At 44.2% G+C, this 23,305-nt stretch overlaps 1 long non-coding RNA gene and 1 other non-coding gene across 2 annotated transcripts in view; both read right to left on the bottom strand.

Annotated features, from left to right (window-relative positions):
• The window catches only part of LOC144670421 (uncharacterized), a 918,626-nt gene that overhangs the window by 226,560 nt on the left and 668,761 nt on the right, over window positions 1-23,305 (bottom strand). The gene's annotated exons all lie outside the window — the stretch shown is intronic.
• trnal-cag (transfer RNA leucine (anticodon CAG)) lies at window positions 17,619-17,701 on the bottom strand. The gene has a single exon. It is a non-coding gene; the product is annotated as a tRNA-Leu (tRNA).

The following is a 23,305-nucleotide window of genomic DNA, read 5'->3' as shown; positions in this document are numbered from 1 at the left end:
AAAAATCAAATTCCTATTGAAAACTCTGCTGAGTGAGCTTCATTGGACAGCAGAGAAATCAGGTGAGGAATTCGAGTAAATCGACACCAGAGGAAAAGTCAACATCAAAACTGGATCACCTCTTGCGAAGATCAATGAGTAAAAGCTGAGAACTCCGCGCATCATCATTTCATTGACCAGAGACACTCACGGAAGTGTTTTGTAAATGTGTCTCTAATGCAAACCTGAAGGAATGAAACCTTCCCAGTTCATGGTGATATTGGTGATGGAATTCGATTTTTTAAATAAGTGATTAAGAATGATCGATCATGTCTGTCAAAATAATGATTATCTGTGTCTTTGATGTGATGATGTCTCCGCTATGCTGATAATCTTGTCCTTCTCATAGTCTATGTCTCAGGGAGGACGCCGCTGTCCAAATAAGCATGGGAATTATGGCAGGGTGTCCTGTATATCCGACATAATAAAGCTAATATGTATAAACTTCACTATATCGGGTGCAGATAAGATATTGGTTTTCGTTTTTGTTACTCAGATAATCATAGAATGATAGAGAGCAAGGGAAGGCCGTTCAGACCATGGCCTGAAATGGGCTGAGAGAAAGGGGAAATCCTCGGCTGGTGTATTTTTGCAGCACTTCTGCTGCGCCCGTGTTTGAAATAAAACGATTTGAGAGATTGGTTACAGATTGAAGTGTTTACTGGAAGCAAGAAGCTGATGTAAATTTACTATGAAGCAAATTCAGAGGTGATTTTGTGTCGCAGACAAATGTTATTTTATAGTGTTAATGAGAATTTAAATAAACTGAGTATGGTTTCAATCCATCGATCGCTGGGTTAGGAGGCCAGCACGCTTCTGCAACGCCAGTCTCCTCCGAAGCAACATTTTTCTACTGCCTATTACCGTTGTTTGGTAGCCAAACACATATTCACTTCCTCATTACTTTTTAAACAGGAGCACAACTATTGGGAAGCTCACCCAAGCTCCACAAATCCACTTACGCTACCACAAATGTACCAGACAGAGAAAGTCACACAAGAAAGTAGCAAGAGACTATCAGGATAAACACAATTGCTGACACTAAAAGGTGCCGAGCAAACCACCAAGATATTACAATGGAGAAACTGATCATTTATGAAAAGGTATTTCCTGCTGCATAAAGATGGGGCCTGTTTTAAACGTAATTCCTATTGCGTAACTGTGCTCTCTGCTGTACAACTGTTCGCTCTGTGGTGAAACTGTGATTCTGCCGTTGAAACATTCTCACTGTGGTTGTGTGAAATGCTTCCCTGTTGTGCAAATGTGCTCCCGGCTGCGTAAATATGATCCGTTGTGTGCAAAAAATGTCTCTGTTCGATAAAGATATTTCCTCTAGTGTAACGATGTTCTCTGTTCTGTGAGGAGGTTTTCTGTGGGAAAATATGTTCTTCCTGGTTTCATGGTCTTCCTTGTCAAATGCTGCCTTGATATCAAGGGCAGTCGCTGTCACCTCGCCCGTTCAGTTCAGCAGTTTTGTCTATGTTTAGGCCAAGGCTGCAGTGCAGTCAGGAGCTGAATGTTCCTGGTGGATCCCAAACTAAGCGTCAATGAACAGGCTATTGCTGAGTTACTGCTGCTGGATACCACTGTGGAATACCCCTCCATCATTTCTTTATTTTGATAGGGGGAACAGTAATGGGGTGGTACCTCGCCGGGTTGGATTTGTCCTGCTTATTTTTTGTGGACATGACGTACCTGTTGGCATAGCCAGCGACTTCCACATCTCGTTTGGGGGGAGGGGGGGTGGGAGGGGGGGATTGTTCCGGGTCTTATGTAAAGCTCTCGTTAAACCAGAATGGGATTATTGTCAGCAAGCCTCGACTGTGGCTGTTAAACCCTGGGAGAAAATGTGATTGTGGGATACATGAAACATCTAATAAACTCTGCTACTATACCTGAATGAGATGTGTTCTGTATCTGCCAATCACAGGTAGTGCTTGCGAGTGTAAGATTTATTCTGTATCTCAGTCTGTCGAACGGTTTGTGAGATGGGATTCCTTCTTTATCGGTCAATGTCTAGTACTACATGTGAGGGCGGGGTTAATTCTGGCTTTCCCCTTGTCTTCATCCTTCTCCCCACCATCCTCCACATCGAATGGATCATTACTTGTCATTTCTTTACAAGGCAGGGAGTTGTTGTGACCTGAATATTCTGCCGGAAAATGTGGTGGAAGCAGATTCGATATAAACTTACAAAAGTGAAATGAAAAATATGGTATGGAAAAATATTTTAGGGCTGTTGGAAACGACAGGGGAGTGGGGCTGATTTGCTACAAAAGAGCTTGCTCAGAAATGGTTAATACAAACACATCCTCTTGTTTTGAAATTTATAATGAAATGGCGGACAGCTCTTCCCAGAATTCTCGGGGTGATATGTAACGGTCTATCTCTAACAGATAGGCACAGCGCAGGTGCAATAGGTCGTCCACCGGAAATCCAGCCTGCGACGAGCATGCTTCCGGAACCTGAGGGTGGCCGAGAGCAGTCTCAGTATCGCCGAGTTTCAGCGGCTCTCAGAGCCCGAATCAGAGCCGCCGGGTCCGGTGGACGTGCGGAGAGGGACCTGGGGGACGGCACCATGAAGCCGATGGTGCAGCGCCTCCCCCATCCCAGCCGCCGCTTCCCGGTTTCTTCTCCCGTTTGCACCGAGTCTTTGATGCGGTAACAGAGAGGGTTGGGGAGGGTGATGCTGTTCATGTGGTTTACATGGATTTCCAAAAGGCATTTGATAAAGTCTCACACAACAGACTTGTCAACAAAGTTACAGCTCATGGAATAAAAGGGACAGAGCAACATGGATATGGGATTGGCTGAGTGACAGGAAACAGAGGGTAGTGGTGAATGGTTGTTTTTCAGACTGGAGGAATGTTGATAGTGGAGTTCCCCAGGGGTCGGTGTTAGGACCCCTGCTCTTCCTGATATATGTTAATGTTGGTGCACGGGGCACCATTTCAAAATTTGCGGATGACGTTAAACTTGGTGGTATTGTGAACTGTGAGGAGGAAAGTGTTAAAACTTTGAAAGGACAAAGGCAAGTTGGTGGGATTGGCTTACAAGTGGGAGTGGTAAAAGTTCTACCTCGGAATTTCACAGGACCGGCTCTGGGGAGCATGCACACTCAATGTCTTGGGAAGTCAGTACATTGAATAGAGCGGTTTCTGAGATGCAGGGAATTGTGGGAAGTGCAACCACCATGAGCAGATGTTTGTAAGTGTTTTTTTGCAGGCTGACTGTCAGTGACCTGAAATGTGATCTCTGCTTCTCTCTCCACAGATGCTGCCTGACGTGCCATGTATTTTGAGCATTTTCTCTCCTTATTTCAGATTCCTAGTATGCACCTGATTTTGCACGTGAATTATTGCTGGTCTTGCTCACAAAACCGAGGCCAGAAACACAAACTGACAAATGCAGATCCCTTTTGCTTCAGGGTGGATGTTGGACGTGGAAATCGTTCCTCACTTTCTTTGAAGGGATGTTCTTGTTGGCTGACTTTGAACTGCGGAGCAGAGAGAGGAGACATTGATGGGTTTAACCACGAGCACTTTTAAGAACAGTAGGGCCCAACCATTTCTGATAAAAGGTCATTAACCGTTTCTTGTACAGTAACAGAGACTGACAGGAAGTGAATTTCACATTTACATACATGAACAAAGAGTGACAGAGTTAGTTCCACCCACACTGAATGTAAAAGAGATTGATAGAGAGTTAATTCATTGAATCATACATTGATTATGGCACGGTGGAAGGCCATTCAACCCATTATGACTATGCTGGCCATCTGAAGGAGCAATTCACCTCATGCCACTTCACTGTCTGTTCCCCATAGACCTGCACTTTGTTCCTTTTTGGATAATAATCCAATTCTCTCTCGAATGTTTCGATTGAACCTGCCTCCCCCACATTCTCAGTCATATTCCCCAGCTACTCGCTGCATGACAAGGTTTTTCCTCATGTTACCATTGCTTATTTTGCCAATTACCTTCAATCTGTGCCCTCTGGTCCTATTTCTTTCTAACAAAGTGAGGAAAAAAGTCTTCCTGTCTACTCTGTCACACTCACAGTAACAGAAACTGACAGAAAATTAATTCCACATACATAGAGTAATGCAGCTTATTAGAGTTTTGATTTGAACTCATGTACGGTAATGGAGTCAGACAAAGAGTTAATTTCACATCTCATCCAATAACAGACTTTGGCTGGAAGGTAGAACCATAGAACCATAGAAAAGTTACAGCACAGAAGGAGGCCATTCGGCCCATCTTGACCATGCCAGCCCGAGGACACCCAGGTGCCCTTTCTAATCCCACCTTCCTGCACCCGGCCCATAGCCCTGTAGCTTACAGCAATTTAGGTGCAGATCCAGGCACTTTTTAAAAGAGCTTAAAGTTTCTGCCTCTACCACCAACTTGGGCAGCGAATTCCAGACACCCACTACCCTCTGCATAAAAAAGTTTTTCCTCATGTCCCCCCTACACCTTCTGCCACTTATCTTGAATCTGTGTGCCCTTGTTCTAGAATTCTCCACCAAGGGAAACAATTTTATCCTGTCTACTCCATCTATTCCCCACATAATGTTGTACACCTAAATCAAGTCACCTCTCAGCCTTCTTTGTTCGAAGGAAAATTACCCCAACCTATCCAATCTCTCCTCGTAGCTACACTTTTCTAACCCTAGCAACATTTTTCTAAACCTCCCCTGCATTCTCTCCAGAGCTATTACGTCCTTCCTGTAATGTGATGACCAGAACTGCACACAATACTCCAGTTGTGGCCTCACCAGGTAATTCCACGATCACACATAGCAACCAAGTTTGACTGAAATTTAATTTCACACTCACTCACAGTAACTGAAACTGACACAGAGTGAAGAGCACACTCACTGCATGACTAAGACTGACAGACATGGAATTAATTCCACATCTATGTACAGTAAAAGAGCTTGACATGTAAGGTATGAATTCCACACCCATAGACAGTACCAGAGACTAAGCAAAAGAGAGTTAATTCCTCACTCACATACAACAGAGACAGAGAGTTAATGTCACACTCATATACAGTAACACAGATTGACAGATGATTAATGTGGAATTAACTTTTTTGAAGTAACAGAGCCTGAAAGAGAGTTACTTCCATAGGCCTATACAGTAACAGAGACTGACGGACGCAGAATTAATTCCACACTCCAATACAGTAACTGACAAACTTAATTTTATTCACCGAAAGTAACAGGTTATCATGCAAAGAGTTAATTTCACACTCTTGTACAGCAACCAACATGGTCGGGATAGAAAGCTAAATCAGCACTTGCACACATAACAGAGATTCACACTCATATGCTATAAGAGAGATTTGCAGAGAATTAATTGCACACTCTAAGTAACAGAGGCTGACAAGTTGTTTATTCCTCACTCACATAGAGTAACATAGACTAATATGAGAGTGTGGAATAACTGTCTTAATTACTCTCAGTCTCTGTTATTGTAGGTTAATTCCTCACTAAAACATTAGTGGAAATTGACAGGTCCTTAATTCCACTCACAGATATCCTAACAAAGACCGTGAAAGAGAATTCCACACTTACAGTAACTAAGACTGACCGATACAGAGTTAATTCCGCATTCACATACAGTGACTGAGACTCACCCATGGAGACTTTGATCACACTCACCTACAGTAACAGAGATTGACTGATTGTAGTTAATTCCACACTCACATTCAGTAACAGAGACTGACCAATAGACAGTTAATCCCGCATTCACACACATTAACAGGGACTGATATAAAGATTTAATTCCACATTCTCATACAGTAACAAAGACTGACCGACAGAGAGTTAATCCCTCATTCACATACATTAACAGGGACTGATATAAAGATTTATTTCCACATTCTCACACTGTAACAGAGACTGACTGAGATTTAAATTTCACACTCACATTCAGTAACTGATGGAAAGAGAATGAATTCCACACTCACATGTAGATCAGACTGAGGTAGTTCCACACTGAAATAGAGCAAAAGAGATGAACAGACAGGTCAATCCCACAATGACAAATTAAAAATACAAGAAAGAGAAGCAGGAGAAGGCCATTCAGCCCATCAGGCTAGCTTCGCCATTCAATACGACCATGGCTGATCTGATTGTGGCCTCAACTCCACTTTCCCGTCCATCCTATAACCCTTGATTCTCCTGTAGATCAAAAATATGTCCACTCCACTTGAATATATTCAATGACCTGACCCACCCTCCACTGCGCTCTACGGTTCAGAATTACAAAGAAAATAAATTCCTTCTCATCCCCACCTTCAATGGGAGATGTTCATTTTTAAACTGTGCCCTCTGGTTCTAGTTTCCCCATAAATGGAAACATTCCCCTCAACATCTACCCTCAGAATCGTATACATTTCAACGAGATCACCTCTCCTTCTTCGAAACTCCAATGGTGATTGGCCCAACCTGCTGAAACATTCCTCATAAGACAACTTCTTCATGTCAGGAATCAGTCTAGTCAAACTTCTCTGAACTGTCCTCAATGCAAGTATATCCCTCCTTAAATAAGGAGACCAAAACTTTACACAGCGCTCCACATGTCGTCTCACCAATGACCTGTTGTCATAGCAAGACTTCCCTACTTTTATATTCCACCCCGCCTTGGAATAAAGGCCAACATTCCATTTACCTTCCTAATTACTTGCTGCAGCTGCACTTTAACATCTTGTGATTCATGTACAAAGACACCCAGATCCCTCTGTACTGCAACATTGTGTAGTCTCTCTCCACAGTATCACAGTATTTTTACAGTGCAGAAGAAAACCATTCGGCTCCTCAAGTCTGCACTGGGTCTCTGAAAGAGCATTCCATCTAGTCCCACTTCCCTGCCTTATCCCCGTAACCTTGCACATTTTTTCTTTTCAGGCAGCAGTCCAATTCGCTTTAGAATACCGCGATCAAACCTGCCTCTACCACATTTTCAGGAAGTTTGTTCCAGTCTCCAACCACCCTCTGGGTGAAAAAAAAATCTTCTCATCACATTTTCTCCTTTTGCCAATTATTTTGAATCTGTGCCCTCTAGTTCCTGATGTTCTCTTGAGTGGTAACAATTTATCTCTATTTGCACCATCCATACCCCTCAGGATCTTGAACACCTCTCAGCCTTCTTTTCTCCAGGGCAAAGAGTCCCAACCTCTCCAATCTGTCCTCATAGCTACAGTTCTTTACTGCTTTAATCATTCTTGTGAATCGCCTCTGTACTCTCTCCAATACCTTCACATCCTTCCTCAAGTGTGGTGCCCAGAACTGGAGTCAGTGCTCCAGATGAGGCCTAACAAGTGTTTTATACAATTTCAACATAACCTCCTTACTCTTATACTCAATGACCCTGTAATTAAAGCCTATGATACTATATGCTTTATTAAGTGCTCTTCAACATGCCCTGCCATGTTCAATGACCTATGTACGTATGCACAGAGGTCTTTCTGTTCCTGCACCTCCTTTAGAGGTTCTCCCTTTATTTTATACTATCTCAGCAGATTGTTCCTGCCAAAATGAATCACCTCACACTTTTCTGCATTGAAATTCATCTGCCACTTGTCTACCCATTCCCCCAACATGTCTATGTCCTTTTTAAGTTCACAGTTGACAATATTTCTAATCTTTGTATCGTATGCAAATTTTGAAATCATACCCAGCACACCCACAGTCTAGGTTATTAATTTATCTTTTAAACAATGTTTTGTTTTTCTATTCTTCCCATCAAAGTGGAAAACTCACATTTTCCCCACATTGTATTCCAAATGTTTGCCACTCACTTAACCTATCTACATCCTCTTGCAGACTCTTGGTGTCCTCCTCACCACCTGCTTTTCCACCTATCTGTGTGTTGTCTGAAAATTTGTTGATGGTCTGTACCTTCATCTGAGTCATTAATATAGATTGTAAAAAGCTGAGAACCCAGCACTGATCCCTGTGGCACTCTACTAGTTGCAGTTTGCTTACCTGAAAGCGACCCACTTGCAAACAAGAACAGAGACTGATGGACAGAGTGTTAATTACACATTATTATAGATTGACAGAGAGTGAATTCCGCACTCATACAGTAACAGAGACTAACAGTGTGTATTTTCCATACTGAAATACATTATTGGAGACTGCAGGATATAGAATTAATTCACACACACAAAGTAACGGAGACGATGGAGAGAGAATTAATTCTACTTTCAGTTACACAATAGAGAAGGAGAATGATTAATGCTGCCCTCATATGCAGTAACAAAGACTGACAGTTGATTACACTCTCACATGCAATAACAGCGATGAACAAGGGATTAATGCCCCACTCACATACACTAATAGAGAACACCAGATACAGAATTAATCCCGCCCTCTCTCACACTAACGAAGATGGATAGAGGTGTAATTCTGCACTGAAACACAGGAGCACAGATCGACTAACAAAGAGTTATCTGTGCACTCAAACACAGTAACAGAGATTAAGGGAGAGTTAATTCCACATTCACATGCAGTAATAAAGGCTGGCAGATACAAAATTAATTCCATTCTCAAATAGACTAATGGAGACAGATAGGTAGAAAGTTACCATGATTCTGCCCTGAAACACAGTAACAGAGACTGCCAGATAGAGAGTTAATCATGCACTCACGTACAGATTGACAGATACCAGGGATTAGTTAATTCTACATCCCCATACAGTAACAGAGATGGACAGGGAGAGAGTAAATTCCACACTCTCGTACAATAACAGTGACCTGGTTCTCACTTGAATAACTCATCTGACGTGTGTCACATGGCATTATTGTTTCAGCATATTTTCTATCTTCCTCATCATCCAAGGAGCCCAGGCTTTGGTTTCCCTCCCTTCTCCCTTATTGGAATGTACCTAGTCTGTACCTGAAAAATCTCCTCCTGAAAGATCATCCATTGCTCTGTTACAGTTTTTCCTTTCACTCTCTGCTTCTATTTCACCCTGGCTAAATCCCCTCTCTTCCCATTGAAGTTAACGCTCTACCAATCACTCTTACCCAAGAGTTCACCCACAGACACTTCGTTCACGTGGCCAACCTTGGCCCACCTCCTTCCCCAGCACCAGATCCAGCAATGCCTCCTTCCTAACTGGACTGAGAACATTCTGGTCCAGGAAGTGTCTCTGAACACATTTCAGAAATCCCCAGATATCACCACTCTATAGTTCTTATACATCTGTGATTTCTCTGCAGATTTGCTTCTCTATCCCTCTCACTACATCTCCCTTTTTTCCTTATCTCTCTTTCCTGAACACTTTGTACACTTGAATATGAACCTGATCCTCACCATTTTTAAACCATGTTTTAATCATTGCCACTACATCATTTTCCCACATGGCTATTTGTGCTTTGAGATCACCAACGTTATTCACCACGCATTTTGCGATTACAAACATCCAATCTAAACAGTCCCTTGTATCCCTCTTAGATTCTTCTTCATCTACTCCTAACTTATATGCTCCGACTTTCTTCTCTAGTTATTCCTCTTTTCTACTTCTATATACTGATTCCCAGCCCCTGTGAGCTTAGTTCAAACCCTCCCAACCACACGAGTGACGCTCCCCACATGGACATTGGTCCCAGTCTTGTTAAGGTGCAACCTGTTCCTTTCAAATAGGTGTTTCCTGTTCCAGAACTGGCCCTAATGTCCCACGAATCTTAAGCCCTCCCACCTCCTGCACTGGCCTCAAGCCACATATTGACATTTACATTTACATATTTACATTTCTACTCCCACTAGCACATGCCACAGTAGTAGTAATCCAGAGATTACTGCCTTTTAGGTCCTACTTTTTAACAACCTCCCTAGCTGCTGAAATTCTGACTGAGGGACCTCAATACCTGTCCTCCCTGTGTCATTGATTCTGACGTGTACCACAACCTCTGGCTCACTCTCTTCCCCCTGCAGAATATTCTGCACCTTCTCCGTGATGTCCTTTACCCTGGCACCAAGGAGACAGCACACCATGTGGGACTCACAATGACGGATACAGAAATGCCTGTCTGTCCCCCTGACTATGGGATTTGCTCTAACAACTGCATTTCTACTCTTCACTTTTCCCTCCTGTGCAGATTCTTGCCCATTGACTGCAGTTCTTCAGGGTGTCACCATTCCCAGCAGTCTCCAGTGCTGAATACCGGTATGACAGTGGCACACACCCCGCAGACTCCTGCATTTCCTGCCTCTTCCTACTCTTCTGGATGGCCACCCAACTTCAATCCTGAACACCCTCTTTCCCTTTGGGGTGTTCACCACCTGGAATGTACGATCCAGGAAACTCTCATCCTCCCTGATTCTCTGCAGTGACTCCAGCTGCCCCTCAAGCTCGGAAATCCTGAGCTCGAACTCAAGCAGCTGGAGACACTTCCTGCACATGTGGCCCTCAATACACATGAAGTGTCCTGAGGTTCCCACATGGGGCAGGAACTGCAAACAACAGGTCACAGCTGCCCTTCCATGATCTAAAACAAACCTCTATTCCCTCTTTTAGAATCCAGTTTGTACCTTGTTTAAATTATTAATTTTATTTAATGCCTCTCGACCTGCTCTGCATTAATAGTCTTATTACGCTTATACTTACTGTTGTTCTTACCCTGATTGAAATCTTTAATTTTCCAGCTCCTTGTTTAAATTAGTGCCCTAATTTAGAGAAATCGGCACAAACCAACCAGCTCCCTTCTTTCCCCTGATATCATGCTTTGACTATTTATTATAAACATGGCCGGTTTGCTCCAATCCCTCCCTCACAGCTCTTTATCCACCCCACCGCTCTCACTCTTCTCTCCTTCTCTCTCTCACTGCTGCTCTTGTGCTGCTCTACCGCTGCTCTTTATCCACCCTCCAGCCTCTCTCAGCTCTCACTCTCACTCACCCTCAACTCCTCCACAGTCCCAAGTTTCTGACTGTTTAGGAAATTCTCGGATCTTTGCTCCAAGATGGGTGACCTCACACTTCCACATGTTGAACATCTTCAGCCAGTTTTGTTCACTCACGGAATCTGTCAATGACCCTTTGAAACTTGCTGCTCCCACCTACACTACTAACCATGTCACCTAACCTAGTGTCATCAGCAATCTTGGATCTCGGCACCTCCTCTGCACCATCTCCAGTGCAATCACTTCCTTCCTATAGTGTGATAACCAGAACTGCACACAGGACTCCAATTGTTGCCTAACTAGTATTTTATACAGCTGCAACCTTCCTGCTATTATATTCTATGCCTCGGCTAATAAAGGCAAGTATCCTATATGCCTTCTTACCTACCGGTGCTGCTCCCTTCAGGGATCGATGGACATTTAAACCAAGGTCCCTCTGATCCTCTATGAAATTCTGTGATCAGTCCATAACAACCTGCCCCCATCATTCCACTTATTGCTACTTTTATTTCTGCTAAACCTACTTCTTTATCACAAAAGGTTGCCTCTTCCCCTTTAACCCCTCTTCAATAAAAGTGCTCACTTTCTCCACTGACAATTTGCAAATGTGTTATTTTACCTATAACCCTTGTTAAAGAAGAGGTACCAGAAGGACTGCCTGTGCTTAATGTTGCTAAGGCTCTAAGACTTTATGAGATGTAGCTGAAGATTCTGCGGGATGTAATAGTGGAAATAGTGAAGGTACTGGCCAGAATCTTCTGAATTCTATTTCTTTCTGTAATGGACAGCTACAAACCACTTGTTTATTCCAGGACACTAAATGAATCAATGTGAATCGGAGCCGAGCAGATTATAACGTCCCACATCTCCAGTTTTGTTTTTTATTGAGAAACCGGTGCTCCATGTAAGCTTTTTGTTCGAAGAATGAGACCCCCGCTTCCTGGGAACACTGCAGCGACACCTCCAAGATCTGATATACAAACTTCAAACTCAGTGAAAGACTTTCACCCTCCCCTCGGGGTCTGACCGTCACTTCACAACCAACATTCGGCTGGGATGGGCAGACAAAACAACTTCCTTCCCCGCAGTCCCCCAGCACGGACTGGATAATCTTCCAAGCTCGTATTCCGCGAATGTCACATTACTCCACCGATTTGAGTTATTCCCACAAGCTCCGGCAATCTCAGCCCAAATCCCCAGGCCTTTTATTCTCTCTTTAACCTACATTTTGTCCCCTTATTAAGTCCATCCTGAGAAGAGGGGCTCGGCATTCCGAGTTCCTCTGCAGACATCCGGTTGCTGCTAATGGACCAAAAGAGGCCAAAAACTTGAAAGAAACCCTCTTGCACAGCCCTCTTAGCTTGTCTCCATTAGACCGTGCAGACAATACCTGCTTCACAGAGAACAACGGCGGGAAGTATGAGCAATTTCACTGTCGGCATTCTATGGAAAGAGAGGATACAAGGTAAAACAGAATTGAAAATACTGAACAGATCCTCTGGGAGCAGGACAGTAGAGGACGAATTCCTGGAGTGTATACGGAATGTTTTTCTGGACCAATACAATGAGGAACCAACGAGAGAACAGGCCATCCTCGACTGGGTATTGTGTAATGAGAAAGGAATAATTGGCAATCTAGTTGTGCGAGGCTCCTTGGGGATGAGCAACCATAATATGATAGAATTCTTCATCAAGATGGAGAGTGACGTAGTTAATTCTGAGACTTGGGTCCTGAATCTTAATCAAGGAAACTATGATGGTATGAGGTGTGAGTTGGCTATGATGGATTGGGAAACATTACTTAAAGGGATGGTGGTGGGTAGGCGATGGCAATCATTCAAAGAGCGCATGGGTGAACTGCAACAATTGTTTATTGCTGTCTGGCGCAAAAGTAAAACAGGAAAGGTGGCCAAACCATGGCTTACAAAGGAAACTAGAGATAGTATTAGATCCAAGGAAGAGGCATACAATTGGCCAGAAAAAAACAACAGACCTGAGGATTTGGAGCAGTTCAGAATTCAGCAATAGAGGACCAAGGGAATGATTAAGAAGGGGAAAACAGAGTACGAGTGTAAGCTTGCAGGGAACATAAAAACCGACTGTAAACGTTTCTATAGGTGTGTGAAGAGAAAAAGATTGGTGAAGATAATTGTGGGTCTTTTACAGTCAGAAGCAGCGGAATTTATAATGGGGAACAAAGAAATGCCTGACCAACTAAATAAATACTTTTGTTCTGTCTTCACAAAGGAGGACATTAATAACGTACCAGAAATGTTGGGGAACACGGGGTTAGTGAGAGGGAGGAACTGAATTAAATCAATATTAGTTGGAAAATGGTGTTTGGGAAATTGATGGGATTGAAGGCCAATAAATCCCCATGGCCTGATCATCTTCATCCTAGAGTATTTAAGGAAGTGGCCCTGGAAATAGTGGATGCATTGGTGGTCATCTTCCGAGATTCCATAGACTCTAGAACAGTTCCTACAGATTGGAGTGTAGCTAATGTAACCCCACTATTTAAAAAGAGAGGCAGAGAGAAAACAGGGAATTATAGACCAGTCAGCCTTATGTCGGTTGTGGGGGAAATTCTAGAGTCCATTATAAAAGATTTAATAGCTAAGCACATGGAAAACAGTGGCAGAATCGGACAGATTCAGCATGGATTTATGAAAGGGAAATCATGCTTGACAAATCTACTGGAATCTTTCGAGGATGTAACTAGTAGAGGTCATGAGGGGGAGCCAGTGGATGTGGTGTATTTGGACTTTCAGAAGGCTTTCCACAAAGTCCCACGTAAGAGGTTGGCGTGTAAAATTAAAGCACATGGGATTGGGGGCAGTGTATTGAGATGGATAGAAAGCAGTTTGGCAGACAGGGCACAAAGAGTGGAAATAAATGGGTCTTTTTCCGAATAGCAGGCAGTGACTAGTGGGGTACCGCAGGGATTATTGCTGGGACCCCAGTTATTCACAATATATATTAATGATTTAGATGAGGGAATTAAACGTAATATCTCCAAATTTGCAGATGATATAAAACTGGGTGGGAGGCTGAGCTGTGAGGAGTATGCAGAGATGCTTCAGTGTGATTTGGACAAGCTGACTGAGTGGGAAATGCATGGCAGATGCAGTATAATGTGGATAAATGTGTGGTTATCCATTTTGGTAGCAAAAACAGGAAGGCAGATTATTATCTGAATGGCTATAAATTGAGAGAGGGGAATGTGCAACGAGATCTGGGTGTCCTTGTACACCAGTCGCTGAAGGTAACCATGCAGGTGCAGCAGGTAGTAAAGAAGGCAAATGGTATGTTGGCCTTCATAGCCAGAGGATTCGAGTGCAGGAACAGGGATGTCTTGCTGCAATGGTACAGGGCCTTGGTGAGACTACATCTGGAATATTGTGTGCAGTTTTGGTCTCCTTATCTGAGGAAGGCTAAACTTGCTATAGAGGGATTGCAACAAAGGTTTACCCAACTGATTCCTGGGATGGCAGGACTGACATATGAGGAGACTGAGAAGAGGAGAGTGGTGAGCCTGTGGAATTTGTTACCACAGAAAGCAGTTGAGACAAAAACATTGCATGCTTTCAAGAAGGAGTTAGATATAGCTCTTGGGGCGAAAGAGATGATAGGGTATGGAGAGAAAGCGGGAGCAGGCTTTTGAGTTGGATGATCAGCCATGATCATAATGAATGGCGGAGCAGGCTCGAAAGGCCGAATGGCCTACTCCTGCTCCTAGTTTCTAAGTTTCTATGACTCAAGTCAAATTCGGAAAATCCAGTGGATTTTTAGAGGAAAATTTAACCACTGGAAAATGGCAGCTGAAATACAGACCAAAAAAGTTCCTGCACTTATTCCCTTTATTTCAAGTTGTTTACAATCAAATGAAGAAATAAAAACTGTTGGAGGGAATTTCCATGATTTATGGAAACAGCAACAACCACCAGTTGTCAATCACTCAGCCCCACCAGACACACACTCACTGACGGGAGCTTCCTGCATCCAGCACTGGCCCTGTCGCACTCACCAGCTGCTCACCCAGACCCCACTCTCACAAACACTGAACATTTTTATCCTGACCCTTCAAATTATTGTTAAAATGAGAAAAAAAATGTTCACATTTCATCGCAGTTTGGTTGAACGGAACAAATGTTAAACTTTTCACCGTCACTCGGTAACCACGCTCGACATTCCTTCAATCAGTTGTATAAATTATCGGCTGTAAGGATTTATTTCACTGGGTTAAACAATTTCCATGTGAGGAATGTTCCAGCGTGAGAATGGAGGGGGCCTGGCTGACTGAGCTGTGTCTTCACCGCTTCTGGGCAGTGGGAATGTTCACCCTTCATTCTGCTCCGGTTCACTTTCCCAAAGGGAATCTACAGATTCTCCAATCTGGGCCCTGGGATTTATTCTTTGGTTCCCTTTGATTTGTCCCTTTTCCCGACTCACAATATCTTCCGAAGCTCGGGGTAAACATCCCCCTTGTATCGTGCCTTAGTCTCGGCTGGAAGCGGCGGATAGTGACCCCGAACTGGTCACCTCCACACTGACAGACACAACACGGTCACACTCTGCTTCACTGAGATTAATGCTGAGAGCGGTTTCTGGGTCCAATGCAACAGTGAACACGTTTCATTTGAAGGAATTGTGGGTGGTTAAGGTGTTTTGAAAGTCCTGATTTTTTATAGTGCATCCATCCTAAATGCTTTGGGATTTTCCTGGAGTGATACCTAATATCCCACTTTGGGAAAGATTACAGTTAATTGGAACGTGTTGACCAGGTTATGAGGATAACCCCTTGAAATTGTTACGCGCTGCCAGCTTAACAACACCTAAACACTTGATACTTTTGTTCACAAATGAATTATAAACCAAATTTCCGCCCCGATGTAAATGCAGAATATTCAGTATTTTAACCGGAGTGGGAAACAGGTTAGTCACAGGTATTCAGTGAGTTCCCGGACAACAGGATTTAGAAACTGCTTGTTCCAACGTTCATACAGTAATCTGCTTTGATCTCTCGTCCTCTTATTTCCCAGGATGATGTTTGAATTCTGACCCAGTGATGTTCCCCCTGTCCTTTCAAAATCTCGATGTTCGTGTTTCGAGCATCAATTGTTAAATAGATTGGAGCCCAGCTCTTCCAGTAGCGGCACACTGGGGAGAGTTTCTCATTGTGTGTGGTAACTCCCACAAGGTCTCTTCTTCGACGGTCGCAGAAAGGAAAACCTGTCATTGTTAAAGCCTTTGCAGATAGTCCACTGTAAAAGGAGAGACCATTTTAACCTGAAATTCCAGATTTGGCCCTGTTATAAAGCAAGCGCCCAACTGCCCAGATGAAATCCAACGAAGTCAGGTTCTGCTGGGATTTGGACCCAGGATCTCCTGTTTACTCGGCAGGTGTTTTAACCAATTAAACCACAGAACCTAACGATGCTTAATTACCCGCAAGGAATTGCTAGAAACCCCTCGCAGATCTGGTAGTATTTGTGAAGAGTGAAACAGTTTAAATTTCAGGGCGCGAACTTGCACCAAAAAGACCTGAAACGTGAATCTGTTTCACTCTCCACAGATGCTACCAGATGTGTTGAGCATTTGCAGCATTTTCTGGCGTTGTTTCAGATTTCCAGCATCCGCACTATTTTGCTTTTGTACCAAAGGACAATGAGCTGCCTTTCCTGCACTGAGGGTTATTGCAGGACAAAACAAAAACCTTTAAAGATGCTGACCAGAGTCAGTCTGCTCAGCTTTCAGAAAGATTTCAAGTGATGATGTGAATCTGCACCACTGAATATCAAGGCCATCACCGTTTAGACAGCTGTAATGAACAGCTCCTGTTACAGCTTTAGATCAGACAGTGGAGGATTATCACAGGCGCTGTGCCAGACTGCATGTTCCTTCAGACAGGTTTCCAACTGGACACATGGAATGAGCGGCTCTGAACATTAGTGGTTGAGGTGGAGATTTCTCATTGGCTGAACTGGAGTTCCAGTTCCATTCCCAGACATCTGCCTTTCTCTTTCTAAATCTATCTCTGTCCTCTTGCTCATTTACACTTTTCATTGTTTCATCATTAGCGGCCACGTCTTCAGCTGTCTGAGCCTTTAGCTCTGCAATTCCTTCTAGAAACGTCCCCAGTTCAATCTCCCCATTAACGTCCCCTTAAAATCTATCAGTTTTACGAAGGTTTTGTTCAGTTGTCCAAATATGTGACTCGATGTCGAATGTTGCTTGATAAAGCTCCTTTGAAGCGCTTTGGGGAGTTTTATTAAATCTCGGAGCTGTTGCTGAAATCGATCAGTGAAATGAGCTGTGTTCCGGTGACCAAGAGCTTTTGTTTTATCCTTTCACGGGATGTGGGCGTCGATGGCTCGGCCAGCATTTATTACCCAACCGAAATTGTCCCTGAGAAGCTGGCGATGAGCTGCCATCTTGAACCGTTACAGTCCATGTGTTGTAGGTACACCCACAGAGCTGTTAGGGAGGGGTTTCCAGGGTTTTGCCCCAGCGACAGTGAAGGGACGGCGATCCAGTTCCAAGTCAGGATGGTTTGTGGCTCGGAGGGGAGTTTGCTGCTGGTGGTGTTCTCATGCATCTGCTGCCCTTTTCCTTCCAAGTGCTGGAGGCCTCGGGTTTGGAAGTTGCTGAAGGAAAATTAGTGTCAGGAGTGGGATTCGGACCCACGCCTCCAGAGGAGACTGCGACCTGAACGCAGCGCCTTAGACCGCTCGGCCATCCTGACGCTTCTTTGCCAGCTGCTCGGCCACTAAATCCATTGCATTCGGTACAAATGGTTCTGAGTTCCACATTCATCGTCACTGCTTTAAAACACTCGATGTGATTTTCCTTTTTTCAGCACCTGTTCCTGTATCTGAGTCTTATCCTTCCCCAAGCCGCCGGGGGGTGAGGAGCTCCTCTCTTCTGCCCTGCTCACCTTCATTGCTTTCCATTTCTCTCCTGGTGTTTGACAAGGTGTTTACTAAAACCCGCTTTCACAGCCATATTTCCACCGATGCTGCCAGACCTGCTGAGTTTTTCCAGGTAATTCTGTTTTTGTCATTGCTGCATTGCTCTGTTTGCTCAAATCAACAAAGACCCAATTCCCGCCCGACCTGTTCCTCACACGAAGGTGTTCAGAGTGTAAGGTCTGAGCGACGTGAAGTGTCCAATTTGAGAGTTACATCCTGGATTAGTAAGTTGGCGGATGACACAAAGATTGGCCGAGTGGTTAACAGTGAGGTTGAGTGGCTTGGGCTACAGGAAGATATAAACGGGATGGTCAAATGGGCACATAAGTGGAAGATGGGATTTAACCCTGAAAAGTGTGAGGTGATACACTTTGGAAGGAGTAATTTGACAAGGAAGTATTGAATGCATGGCAAGACATTGTGAGGCTCTGAGGAACAAAGGGACCTTGGCCTGTGTTTCCATAGATCTCTGAAGGCAGAGGGGCAGGTTAGTGGGGTGGTGAAAAAGGCATTTGGGACTCTTGCCTTTATCAATCGAGGCATAGATTACAAAAGAAGGGAGGTCATGTTTAAGTTGTATAGAACCTTATTGAGGCAACAGCTGGAGTACTGTGTGCAGTTCTGGTCGCCACACTATAGGAAGGATGTGGTTGCACTGGAGGGGGTGCAGAGGAGATTCACCAGGATGTTGCCTGGGATGAAACATTTAAGTTATGATGAGAGGTTATATAGACTTGGGTTGTTTTCCAAGGAGCAGAGAAGACAGAGGGGCGACCTGATGGGCACAGTGGATAGGGAGCAGCAGTTCCCCTTAGTTGAAGAGCTAGTCACAAGGGGGCATAATTTCAAGGTTAGGGGCAGGAGGTTTAGGGGGATGTGAGGAGAAACGTTTTTACCCAGAGGGAATGCACTGTCTGGGAGGGCGGTGGAGGCGGATTGCCTCGCATCCTTTAAAAAGTACCTGGATGAGCACTTGGCACGTTGCAACATTCAAGGCTATGGGGCCAAGTGCTGCTAAATGGGATGAGGTAGGTAGGTCAGGTGTTTCTCACGTGTCGGTACAGACGCGATGGGCTGAAGGTCCTCTTCTGCACTGTGATTCTGTGGGATTCTGTGACTGAGGAAAATCACCAGAAACTGCTGCACACAAAGAGCTTACTGGAAGGTCAAATTATATCGTTTCAGTGAGTCATTAAAGCCTCCTTCGAGCAGATTAAGCAGCATTTCCTGTGTTTCAGTGATACATTCTGATCTGAATTTAAAAGGAAAGGGTAAATATTTGTCATACTCAAAAGATCCATCCGCCGCATGACTGAGGCGAGCTCACTTCTTGATCTCATCACTGACAGATACAAACACGAATAAAGCATAATAAACGAGAGGGAAGTGATAGATTACAATTCCGCTCCCCCCAATTAATGTTAACCAAAGCATGAATGAAATGGATTAATCGGCGGATTTTTCAGGATTTACATTTCCAATGGTAGATCGAGGAACTAGCAGCTGGGGCCAGAAATAACCATAAGACCATAAGACATAGGAGCAGAAATTAGGCCATTCGGCCCATCGAATCTGTTCCAACATTCAATCATGGCTGATAAGTTTCTCAACCCCATTCTCCCGCCTTCTCCCCGTAACATTTGATCCCCTTACCAATCAAGAACCTATCTATGCCGGTCTTAAATACACACAATGACCTGGCCTCCACAGCCATCTGTGGCAATGAATTCCATAGATTCACCACTCTCTGGTTAAAGACGTTTCTCCTCATCTTTGTTTTAAAAGGTCTTCCCTTTACTCTGAGGCTGTGACCTCGGGTCCTAGTCTCTCCCACTAATGGAAACATCTTAACCACGTCCACTCTATCCAGGCCTTCCAGTATTCTGTTAGTTTCAATCAGATCCCCCCTCATCCTTATAACCTCCATCGAGTACAGACCCAGAGTTCTCAAACGTTTCTCATATGTTAAACATTTCATTCGTGGGATCGTTCTCGTGAACCTCCTCTGGACCCTCTCCAGGGCCAGTACATCCTTCCTGAGATACGGGTCCCAAAATTGCTCACAATATTCTAAATGTGGTCTGACCAGAGCCTTATAAAGCCTCAGCAGCACATTCCTGCTTTTATAATCTAGTCCTATCGAAATAAATGCCAACATTGCATTTGCCTTCCTAACTACCGACTCAACCTGAAAGTTAAGCTTAAGAGAATCCTTGAATCGGACTCCCAAGTCCCTTTGCACTCCAGATTTCTGAATTCTCTCCCCATTTAGAAAATAGGCTATGCCTCTATTCTTCCTACCAAAGTGCATGACCTCACACTTCCCCACATTGTATTCTATCTGCCACTTCTTTGCCCATTCTCCTAACGTGTCTAAATCATTCTGCAGCCTCCCCGCCTCCTCAATGCGACCTGTCCGTCCATCTATCTTTGTATCATCTGCAAACTTTGCCAAAATGTCCTCAGTTCCATCATCTAGATCATTAGCGTATAAAGTGAAAAGTTGTGGTCCCAACACTGACCCCTCCGGAACTCCACTCATCACTGGCTACCATCCTGAGAAGGACCCCCTTATCCCATCTCTCTGCCTCCTGCCAGACAGCCAACCTTCTATCCATGCTAGTACCTTTCCTCTAACACCATGAGCTCTAATCTTACTGAGCAGCCTCCTGTGCGGCACCTTTTCAAAGGCCTTCTGGAAGTCCAAGTAGATAACATCCATTGGCTCTCCATTGTCTAACCTACTCGTTACCTCCTCAAAGAATTCTAACAGATTTGTCAGGCATGACCTCCCCTTGATGAAACCATACTAACTTTGCCCTAATTTACCATGTACTTCCAAGTATTCTGAAATCTCATCCTTAATAACGGACTCTAAAATCTTACCAACAACCGAGGTCAGGCTCATCGGCCTGTAATTTCCAGTCTTTTGTCTCACTCCCTTCTTAAACAGGGGGGTTACAATAGCGATTTTCCAGTCCTCTGGGACCCTCCCTTTCTCCAGTGATTCCTGAAAGATCACCACTGACGCCTCCACTTTCTCTTCAGCTATCTCCTTCAGAACTCTGGGGTGTAATCCATTTGGTCCAGGTGATTTATCCACCTTCAGACCTTTCAGTTTTCCCAGCACCTTCTCCTTGGAAATGGCCACCATACTCACCTCTGCCCCCCGACTCTCTTGAACTTTAGGGATGTTACTTGTGTCTTCCACCGTCAAGACTGACGCAAAGTACCTATTCAGTTCCTCCGCCATTTCTTTGTTCCCCACTACTACTTCTCCAGTGCCATTTTCCAGCGGCCCAATGTCCACTTTTGCCTCTCTCTTACCCTTTATATATCTAAAAACACCCGTTCAATCTTCTATTATATTACTGGCTAGTTTACCCTAATATTTAATCTTCTCCCTCCTTATTTCTTTTTTAGTTGTCCTCTGTTGGTCTTTGTAGGCTTCCCAATCCCTTGGCTTCCCACTGCTCTTCGCCGCATTGTATGCTTTCTCTTTAGCTCATATGCTGTCCCTGACTTCCCTTGTCAGCCATGGTTGCCTCATCCTTCCTTTCGTATGCTTCTTCTTCCTAGGGACTAATTTTTGCTGTGCCAATATAAATGGCAGAGGATGGGTTCGATCTATCGACCTCTGCACCACCTGAGAGTTGCAGGTTGGTTATGATAGTTTATTGGGGGATGAGTTTCCCAGCGCTTTTTCATATTTTTTTAAAAGTTAAACCGATCTTTATTTCAGTAACGTGGACCAGCGGGCACAGAGAGGGGAGGGCAAGTATCCGCTGCCCTCAGAAATGGGACTGCGTCTCCCCAAAAGAGACAGACACCCTCATTCAGCAACCGGGAAACACGAAACCGGAGATGCTCAGGCGTCTCGACTGGCAACTCTTTGCCGAACATAGTATTGAACAAGTGACCTTTAGATCATTAGTTTAACGCTCTCCCAACTGAACTATTTCAGCTGACGGAAATGATGCTTCGAGCCAGAATTTAAACAGCGACCAGGATACCAGTTTTACAGTCACCGACTGTCCTCCACTTACATTAGAGAACATGATCCCATAATGACAAAGGACAGCCATCACATCTTTTCAGTTCCCTCCAGATTTCGATTTTTTTCTTGACAAAGAAGGGGTCCAAAGCCCAACTAAGCATCAGTTCATTGTCATAAGCTCTCGGCCAATCGCTACACTGGAATTGTCCGACAAACAGCCTTCTTCATCCTTTGAGTGAATTGTTTGCTGACGTCACCGTTAAATGTCTTAACTCTAAGTTTAGGGTTACATACATTTGTTCTGTATTCCCCCAAAAGAGGAAATTGTATCTCCACATTAAAACCTATTAATCATCTCAATTACCTCAACCAGATAGCGCCTCCAGCTTCTCAACTGACGGGTATGCAAGCGTCACAGCGGGTGCAGATCTAACTGTAGATCAGAAAACCGTGTGTGTATCGCACATGGTCATGGTTACTTTTGCAGCAAACCTTTATCTGAATTAATGGGACCCGCTTGTGATAAATAATGTCACCTTTCACTGCTTAGCTGGTGAGTTTCATAGAGCCACAAATGTGATTCCCTCAGTTCCGCTTTTGCACAAAGTTGGGGAATTGTACCACAGATGTCAGTCTTCAGCCAGCTCCATTCACTCCAAGTGAAGTCAAGATATGGCTGAAGGCACGGGTAACTGCAAAGGCTTTGGGCCCTGACACCATTCGTGCAGCAGCACTGAAAACCTGTGCTCCAGAAATAGCCTCGCTGCTCGCCAAACTGTTCCAGTACTGGCATCTACCAGACAATGAGAAAAATTGCTTAGGTCTGTCTTGTCCACAAAAAACAGGAAAACCCAACCGGCGAAAACCGCCCGATCAGTCTCCTCTCGTTCATCAAGAAAGTGGGTGGAAATTTCTTCGACACTACGATCAAGTGGCACTTACTCAGCAATAACCTGTTCACTGAAGCTCAGTTTGGTATCTGCCAGGGTTACTCAGCTCCTGACCTCATTGCAGCCTTGGTCCAAACATGGAGGAAGCAGCTGAACTTAATACCTGAGGTGCAAGTGACTGCGCTTGAGTCCAAAGAAGCTTTTGACCGAGTGTGGCATCAAGGAACACTCGCAAAACTGAAGTCAATAGAAATGAGGCGGGAAACTCTCCACTGGTTGGAGTCGTCCCCGGGGGTTCCAATACATTCTAAAAGATTTCCAGCATTAACAGGAATTCGCTTTTGGTTGATACACTGTGGGTGGCAATGGAAGGATCCATTGAGAGCAGTTTATCGTGCAGGTGGCTCGTTGTTCTTGGGCTTAGATTCTCCCTTTGGGCTTTTCAATGAGTTCGAATGCAAGAGGTCCCGCTTTCATCTCCAGGACGAGCC

Source organism: Cetorhinus maximus, chromosome 31 (genome assembly GCF_964194155.1).
Source record: "Cetorhinus maximus chromosome 31, sCetMax3.hap1.1, whole genome shotgun sequence".
NCBI classification, from domain to species: domain Eukaryota; kingdom Metazoa; phylum Chordata; class Chondrichthyes; order Lamniformes; family Cetorhinidae; genus Cetorhinus; species Cetorhinus maximus.
Note: the sequence above shows the minus strand (reverse complement) of the source record. Positions and strands in the feature narration are given on the sequence as shown.